Source organism: Rattus rattus, chromosome 6, assembly GCF_011064425.1.
Source record: "Rattus rattus isolate New Zealand chromosome 6, Rrattus_CSIRO_v1, whole genome shotgun sequence".
NCBI lineage: Eukaryota > Metazoa > Chordata > Mammalia > Rodentia > Muridae > Rattus > Rattus rattus.
The window spans coordinates 64686291-64695850 of NC_046159.1; positions in this window are offsets into that span (position 1 = coordinate 64686291).

A 9560-nucleotide genomic window follows, 5' to 3' on the forward strand; every position below is an offset into this window, starting at 1 on the left:
AATGTTGTGGCCAGGATTTCTCTCCTGAGTGGTGTCTTGCTGATATAGATGAACAGTTCTTGGCCTTCTTTTGAAACACAACTCTGATAAAGCTCTAAGGTGCTACATGGTCCCTGGTAGGTAACCTTTCTCTCCCGGTGACCTCCTGGTCACCTCCCAATGACTTCTTAACACTACTCTTCCTCTTAGCCCATGGTTTTCCTTCTTAGAAGGTGCATTTAGATTTCTTGAGAATTCTCACACGTATCAGAGCATTTGGAGTGAAGCACGCCTATCACTGCCCCTGTCTTTGCTGACTATCAGAAAACAACTGTGGATCAACTTGTTTAGCTGTTACAAGGAGGTAAGATATAGTATGTGGAAGTGAGGGGGACCCAGTGAGAGGTTGTGTCGAGTGATGTTTTTCTATCACTGTAAAACAAAAACAAACAAACAAACAAACAAAAAACCAGAGCATATCAAGTTAAAGGGGAAAGGATGGTGTAAAATGTTTCCATTTTTTCTGGAATGGCAGTGAGGCAGAGCATTATAAAAGCGCACATGGGGTGGTACCCAAAGGGGTGAGGAAGGGGAGGAATTTGTAAGCGAGGGGGCCTGGGAAGAAAGGAGGAATGAAGTTCTGGATCAGGATGTAAAGTGAATTTGAAAAAAAGTTAATTTGTTAGAGCAAATATGGAGAGAAAGAGGCATGGAAAAGGGAGAAGGGGAAACCAGTTCCCTGCTTCTTACCAATTCTGTCTTCTAAAGTTTCTATCCCTTCACAATATCCCTTTGAATTATGAATGCATGAATGGGTTAATCCATTCATGAATTTAGGGCCCTCATGTCTCAACCACCTCTCAGATGTCCCGACTGGAACACTGACAATGTTTTCAGCACATGAACTTTTAGGTTCCATTAACATCTAAATAACAGAAGCTCTGAAATTTAAAAAAAAATAATTGATAGAATTTAATTATGGTTGGTAGATTTGGGAAGGAATATAAAGCTGGGCAGCTGAAGTAGAAGGTGAGATAAGGCAATTTATGTTTGTGTTAATCTTTTCTAGTCAGATGGGAGGCTAGAATGATGCTAAAGCTGTAATTGATAAGGAAGCAGTTGTTACACTGTGTGGTTTCTGTGGCTTAGACATTCAAAATTTTCCTGTGTTCACACATGATTGTAGAGGACTTCCTTTAGTATTTATCCATTATGCTCTCAGAGAGTTATTATCTAGAGAACATGAAAGTCTAGTTGTGAATGCCAGACCATGTCTACTGATAGGCCTTGATCAGCTCCGAGAAACTGACTGTTTTTCCTAGCACTGTGCAAACTTACTTTATGAAATCTGTACATATAACACAATTTCTACACGTTTGGAATAAGATTCCAACAAAGTTCCTTTCATAATTTCCTCCCTCACCCATAAGATAGACAAAACACACTGGGTATTTCAATGGGAAAGTCACTGTTTTGCTATGAGTGTGGTGGCTAAGAGGCATGAGAGATGATCAGCCACTATATAACTTTAAGACACACACAGTGGTCAACAGTATAATTAAAAAGCTACAGAAGAAACCATATTTTGCTCCCTACTTCTATATTTATTGTATTCTATCAAAATCTATTTTATTTGAACTTCATAATTTGCCCTTTATTTTCTTGATGATAACATTTAAACAAATAAAATGTTCATTCTTTCCTTTCAAGTTTTACCCTCTGCCTGGGTGGTAGTCCAAGTGCTGCTTTCAAGTCAAGCATATGACTCTATTTCATAAAACCTAAAATAGCTATTTACTGATTACAATACTGGTATTATGATCTTACAATATTACCTGTTTATTATGACTTCAAAAAAATAAAATGTATTTACATCCTTCCCTTTCTTCTACCTTAGTGCCCCTTATCTTTTCTTTCTCTAAGCTATCCTACTGCCTCTAACTCTCTCTCAAATATATGCTTTTTTTTGTTTGATTTTTATTGTATCACACATTTACATAATTATATAAATACAAACTGGTGACTTCTAGAGTTTCATATGTGTGTGAGCCCTTGTGTGCATGTGTTTTGTTGGTGTTTTTTGGCATACCATGTATAGACCAAATAGTTTTAAATGTTCAAGATGCTCAGGCCATGGGTTTATTTATATCTAACACAGCCCATAATTGCCCTTTTAATGCTTTACTCTGATTGTCCTAATAGTGAAGAATCATGTGTTGATTATTGAGTTGACATTTTGTTAGTATAAAATCTTTATCACAAATAAGCATAAAGTTGTATTAGCGATTTGGGAAAATAACATACTACTCTTGGAGTTCTTTTTCTTCAGCACCGGATTTACATATATTTATTATTTGTACATATCCATTGGTTAATATTACTGTCTGTAATGTTACTATGATAAAATATGCAAATTTTCCTGGTATCAAAGTTTATTCTGTATGCCTTGTTTTATAATTGAGAGTTACTTGAACTAGGAAAAAAAAATAATAATTTCCATTGTGGAATTAGCTCTACGGTTGAGCTTTTAAATACCTTAAGTACTTTCAAATAACTACGTAACTTTCCTTGCTTTTGTCTGCTCTACATTTGCCAGTGTCTTAACTGCCACTTTCTTCAATCATTATAGCGGTTTTCAACTGGAATGACCTGGACATTTCTTGGAGAATCTCCTTCTTTAGCACTTGGTTTGCTTTCATTCTCCTATATCTCTTCCTATTTCATCCTATATGTTTGAATAATCATGATATATTTATGTATCGTATACCCTTTGTCTAATAAGATGGTCTAAACATTTGCTCCGAAGCTAGAAGTTTATGTAATATCATTTGCTTCTTCTCCTTTGGGAAGTTGGAGAAGGTTTGAATCTATTTCTAGACCCCAGATGATGTAAAGGAAAAGATGCATTTCCCCTCTTTAATGGTCTCTGGCCTTGGACAGGGACTCTGTCTCTTGACTTTTCTACTGACTCTTACCTCAACTATCTCCCATCCAACCCTCTTGGTCTTAAGTTATATTTGAGAAACTAAGCTACTGCCCCTGTTCTGCAACACACGGAAGTTAACCTTTTCTTTTTAGCAAAATCTATCCCTGGATTGAACTTCCTACCCAAACTGAGAAAATGGAAGAATTGGGGTACTATTCATGTCATAACACTAGCTGAAACTTTAGTCACCTTTTATTACCACGGCTGCATGTTAGCTCTATACTGTCTGTCATTCCAAGCAGAGCTGGTCAGTGCTAAGACCTCCATTTGTTTTGACCGTCAGTGTTTTATCTGCTTTTCCTGAGACTGTTGCTTCATTGCTTATCCAGTTCCCACTGCCTCTTTATTTCTCTATCCTGGCTGTTATGTCTCAAAGTGTCCTCAGAAGTAGTTAGGAAAAGCATGTCTCACACATATGATAAGGGCGCTGGAAGTGTGCCTCTTGATTTTACAGCTCTCTCTGCTGTCAGGATGAACATGGAGCATGTTCCCCGGGAATCCATACTCTGTCTAGACTAATCCCAATGTACTCTTTAAAACTGCCTACATGTTTCAATTCAGGACCTAATGTGGTTTTGGGGTTATTGCATTAATCCTTCTGGGTGAATAATCTTCCCTATCTTCTCTTTTTCATATCCCCTTTAAAATTACAAACTCGTATCCTGTTGGGTTTCTTTACTTAGAATTACTTAATAGTGCTATTCTGCTTTCAGCATAAAGTTCAAACTCCTTAGAATATTGCACAAGGCACACAGAGTTCTGGTCGGCACTCATTTTGCTCCTTCTTGTCAGTTTTCCAAATGTGTCACTCCCTTCCTGCTTTTGAAACTACACATTCCACCCCTAATGTCTTTTCTTCCTTTAGTGTTACTAGAAAATGTGTACTCATGAATTGAAACAAATTCATTACTTTATAGTCTTATCTGCTCTCATCAAACCCAGAATCTTTTAAAGACTGTTTTCTTTTCTCTGAATTCTGCTGCCTGTTTCTTCAGAGATTTCTTTCCTCTTAATGTGAAATTGAACATTTTCTTTCCTTTTTATAATTCTCTCTCTAAAAGCTTTACAAAATTGCTTTATAAAAATTCATGATGTTTCCCCAATGGCTATTTTCAAAGATATAGCTTGCATATATGTGGTATGGGCTGTCTTTGAACTCAAAGGTATTTCTTCAGCACAATTGTTTCATGACCTCAAATAAATTCTCTAACTTCAGCATCTCCTTTGAAAATGAATGTGGGAGTATCCTGTGTTTAAGGTTTGGGAAACCAAGATATGGGAAATTTGAAACTTTCTTCATGAGAAAAGGAATTTTAATCTTCGTGACTAAATTAAGACATTTAGATATAAGCATTTTCATTTGTGTATGTTGTCTTCATTGATAACTCTGCCTCTAACACACACCATATAAACTAGAACTCCTCTGCATCAAGATAAGGCACAGGAATTATAATCTTGCCTCACTTTTCTGTGCCCATGTTGGCCTTAAAACCTTCTCTGTCCTTGTCTAGCTGACAGTATGTGATAAGACTCTCCTCCTTTCCAGGAGATGCTGTGTTTGTCTTCCAGGAGAATTTGTACCAGAGCCTGTGTTTTATTGGTCTGTTAGCATTCTCTTCAGCATATATTCACGCAGTTAGGTCCATCCAAATGTCTCCACAAAGCATAAGTCAATGTATTTGAGGAGTCTCTATAGAATTGGGCTTGTGAAGTGACCTACAAATAGCACAGCATGGAAAGTCTTCTTATATATTTCCATCTCTGAGTTGCTTCATTCATGCCATGTGTTATATCCTTCCTTATAAGCTAGCCACTGTGGTGAGCATTTCTCTGAGTTCTCTCATCTAGTCTAGCAAATTAATCAAAATCACACTGTTAATCCAGTTTATAACCGGTAAGTGAAAAACATAGCAAGAAAATGTTCCCATGGCTGTGAACTGGCATGTAAATCTTAGCATGTAAAGCTCAGAAGGATGTGTGTCTTGAAGATGGAGCTTTCATTATAAAGAGTTTGGAACCATCTCCATGTAGGTAGTGGTTCCAAAGTAAGGATTCTGCCCATCTCTTAATGCATCACTCACTGAAATGCTAAGTACGTGAAAGGGGGTTTATTCACCAAGTAGTCATAGAAAAAGAACTCTCCATTTCCATAAAGAAGTGTTAAGAGGTGTTTGTAAGACAAAGCACCAAGATTGTTCAAGAAGGCAAGGAAAAATAATGTAGGGTGTCTCTGTGCATATGATCAGACTTCATAGCTTTCACGGGAATCTTACTCAGAAAATGGAAGCTCTAAAGTACTCTCATGGTTAGAGTGCCAACCATTAGACACCTGTCCGTATTGTACTTTCTCAGACCCAAGCAGGGCATCAGTAATTTCTAATGGGCAACAGCAGCCCACAAGATGTTAAATGCAACTTATGAAACCATTGTCACCATGACTGGTGTGCAAGTGTCAGCACCAGAAAAGCCAGTTGAAGAATAAGACACTGGTTAGCTATAACAATCCAGCAAATAATATAAACCAGAACTGGTGACTTTTTAATCACCTAAGTCAACTGCCCAAAATTAAATCCAGATTTATTTGAGATTTTCTTCACTTTCAATTGTGTCAGACTGAACTGGACTAGGGGATAGTAAACTGTCTTTGGTAGGATCGCTTGATTGCTTGTGTGTAGGAAAATCCCTTATAAATTGTGGACCAACAATGAGTGTAGTCAGAAGACAGAAGAGATCAGACATTAGTTAGACCTGAGATGGTGGCTACTTGTTGCTCTGCTGGAAATGGAGAGTTCTTTTTCTATGACTACTTGGTGAATAAACCCCCTTTCACGTACTTAGCATTTCAGTGAGTGATGCATTAAGAAGCATGATCTTTAACTCTCTGTAACTTCTAGAACAGGAGGAAGGATTGTGGCCTCTAGGGGTATGGGAGCTCCACTTGAGGACCAACAGAGTCAACTAACCTGGACCCTTGGGCTCTCAGAGACTGAACCACCAACCAAAGAACATGCATGGGCTGGATTTAGCCCTCCCCACACCTATGTAGCAGATGTGCAGTTTTGTCTTCATGTGGGTCCTTAACAACTGGAATGGGGGCTATCCCGAAAGCTGTTACCTGTCCATGGGACATGTTCTTCTAGCTGGGCCGCCTTGTCTGGCCTCAGTGGGAGATGATGTGTCTAGCCTCACAGAGATTTGAAGTACCAGGATGGTGGGATACTCAGAAGGGCCACAACCTGCTCAGAGGAGGAGGAGGGGATGAGGAGAAGGATGGTGGGTGCAGGTAACTGGGAGGGGGTCAGTGAGTGGGATGTAAAGTGAATAAATAAAGAAATAACAAATAATAAATAAAAATCGGTAGCTTTGTATAAAAAATAAAGAAAAAAAGCAACTTTTAATATTATACTTCTATTTCCTAAATAAAATGAGGCAGTCGTCCTAGATGCTACGTGTACAACATCTTAATGCTGTGGTTATTTGCTTTATTGTGACCCAAATTAATCAATCTTTGTTTATATTATTTTATGTACAATTACATTGATCTTTATTTTAAAACTTATCCCTATTCCTTAGAAACTATGTGTGTGTATGTATATCTCGTGTTTTTTTATCTTATATCCATCATACATTCCCTTAAACTATGTATATACACACGAAATACTCATAAAAATTGAAATAATAAAACATACAATAAAATAATAAAAATGCAATATAAAATATTTGATGGCAGCATTAGTTATAGCAAACAGAGAAATTCCAGCTAAAATAGTTGGGGAATTTCAATACATCTCTCTCCTTACTTAATGTTTAACTAATAACGCACTTCAACCAATTAGCATCACTGATTAGTACATGGGAGTGGGATCACCTATTGAGGATGCACAACCAACCATGGTTACCATCTAAGGAACCTGAGTCCCCTTCCTGGTGTTGGTCAGTTACCTGCCTCTCTGAGTTTACATGTACAAAGGTTTTTTCATGTCTTTGACCCTTGACAGCATTCTTCTTTTAGACTGTCTCTTACATTCATTCTGGATCCATTTCTATGATGTTCCCTAAGCTTGTGAAGGTGACCTATCAACACTAATTTTTCTTTAAATGGTATTGACAAAGATAATTTATTTATTCATTTTTTTTACTTATTCACTTTACATCCCATTCACTTCCCCCCTCCAGTCACCCCTTCCCACAATCCTTCCCCCATCTCCCATCCTTCTTCTCTAAGAGGGTAGGGGTACCCCTGGGTATACCCTCACCTGGCATATCATATCCTGTGAGGTTAGGCACATCTTCTCCTACTGAGGCCAGACAAGGCAACCCAGCTAGAAGAACATATTCCCCACACAGGCTACAGTGTTTGGGACCCAAATGAAGACCAAGCTGCATATCTGCTACCTACGTGCAGGGAGAACTATGTTCAGCCCACGCATGCTCTTTGGTTGGCTGTTCAGTTTCAGAGAGCCACAAGTGTCCAGGTTAGTTGACTCTGTTGGCCTTCCTATGGAGTTTCTATCCCTTTAGAGGCAGAAATGGTAACAAAGATATTTTTAAAAGGGGAAATTATATAAATTTATAAAGTTAGTAACTGGGAATTAGTGAACAATTTGCCAAAATATCTGGTCCATTTCTAAACCAAAATGAATGCAGAAATTATGGGCACCTCAAAAAAATATTATGCATAACATATAACTAATATCTAACTTTAATAATATATATTTTCTAATAGAATATAATGGTATTTTAAATGTGTTTTTTATAATACTGATGAGTTGTTTAAGGGTCATTAGAACTAAAGAAAAATAATAGATAAAATATTTGCAAACAATAATATAAATTCTAGAAAAAATTCAGTATTGTACATTAATTTTAGAAATATATAATTAGGAATTGGAACCTAGAAAATGAATTTTTTTAATCTTAGCAGCTTTAAGTGTCTTATAAATGATTTTGCCAATTAATGCCTAATATGGATAAAAGTGACTCACACACACTTTGCTTTTCTGTAAGGAAGATTATAAAATATTGTTCTACATGAAACTCAAGAAGGATGACCAAAATGCGAATGCTTCACTCCTTCTTTAAAAGGGGAACAAGAATACCCTTGGGAGGGAATAGGGAGGCAAAGTTTAGAACAGAGGCAGAAGGAACACCCATTCAGAGCCTGCCCCACATGTGGCCCATACATATACAGCCACCCAATTAGATAAGATGGTTGAAGCAAAGAAGTGCAGGCTGACAGGAACCGGATGTAGACCTCTCCTGAGAGACACAGCAAATACATAGGCGAATGCCAGCAGCAAACCACTGAACTGAGAACAGGACCCTCGTTGAAGGAATCTTAGAAAGGACTGAAAGAACTTGAAGGGGCTTGAGACCTCATATGAACAACAATGCCAACCAACCAGAGCTTCCAGGGATTAAGCCACTACCCAAATACTATACATGGACTGACCCTGGGCTCCAACTGCATAGGTAGCAATGAATATCCTAGTAAGAGCACCAGTGGAAGGGGAAGCCCTGGGTCCTGACAAGACTGAACCCCCAGTGAAGGTGATTGTTGGGGGGAGGGTGGTAATGAGGGGAGGATGGGGAGGGGAACACCCATACAGAAGGGGATGGGGAGGGGTTTGGGGGATGTTGGCCCGGAAACCGGGAAGGGGAATAACAATCGAAATGTAAATAAGAAATACTCAAGTTAATAAAGATGGAAAAAAATAAATAAAATATTGTTCTTGCTGGTAGCTTGTAAAATCACACAAGGGTTGCCAGCACAAGGAGGGACACATCTCTGTCATTCCTTCTAGTATCCTAAATTGATTATACCATAAAGCTGTTTATATGTTGGTACTCATATGAGAGCAATGAACCTCACATTTTCTTCTCTTCAACTTTTAGTTTTGTAAAGGATATGGGTAAAATCTTTACCTTTTCAAGCTTCATCACTTCATATTGTCTTTGTTCTTTAGAAAATCTTATTCTTTAATGTATAAAATTATACTTACTTGTGTCACTAGAGAAAATTAGCTGAGCTTGAAAACAGGCTGTAAAAGGAATTTAGACATAGTTTTCATAGGAGATCTTTTTACGTAATCACATTGACTTTATAGCCACCAGCAAGAACAGTGTTTTATAATCTTTCTTAAGGAGAAAGCAATGTTTGTGTAACAATGTGTGTGGGTGACTTTTATCCATATAATAGGCATTACTTAGCAAATTCATTTGTCAGACACTTAATCTGCCGAAGTGTAGAAAAAATAATGTTTTAAATATATTCCCAGGTAGTTTTATATTATAACATTATTGAAAGAGTTAATGTTAGCTAATATTACATGGCCATTTTATTCATTCTTGGCCTTCAGGCAAGTTACTAAACGTGAATTTTATATTGAATGAATGCAAGCAGTACAGTGCCTTCCGTGACCGTCAAGCAGTAGCCCCAGCTACTGGACACCTATATTTCTATGCTATTGGGTTTCGATCAAAGCAGAAATAAGCCTGTCTTTTCCATTCCAAGTTCAACAGTGGTAAGGCTAAGAAGAGCCCAGACCAAAACTATCACAGTGCACAGGACGGTTAAAACCACAGTGGAAGAAAC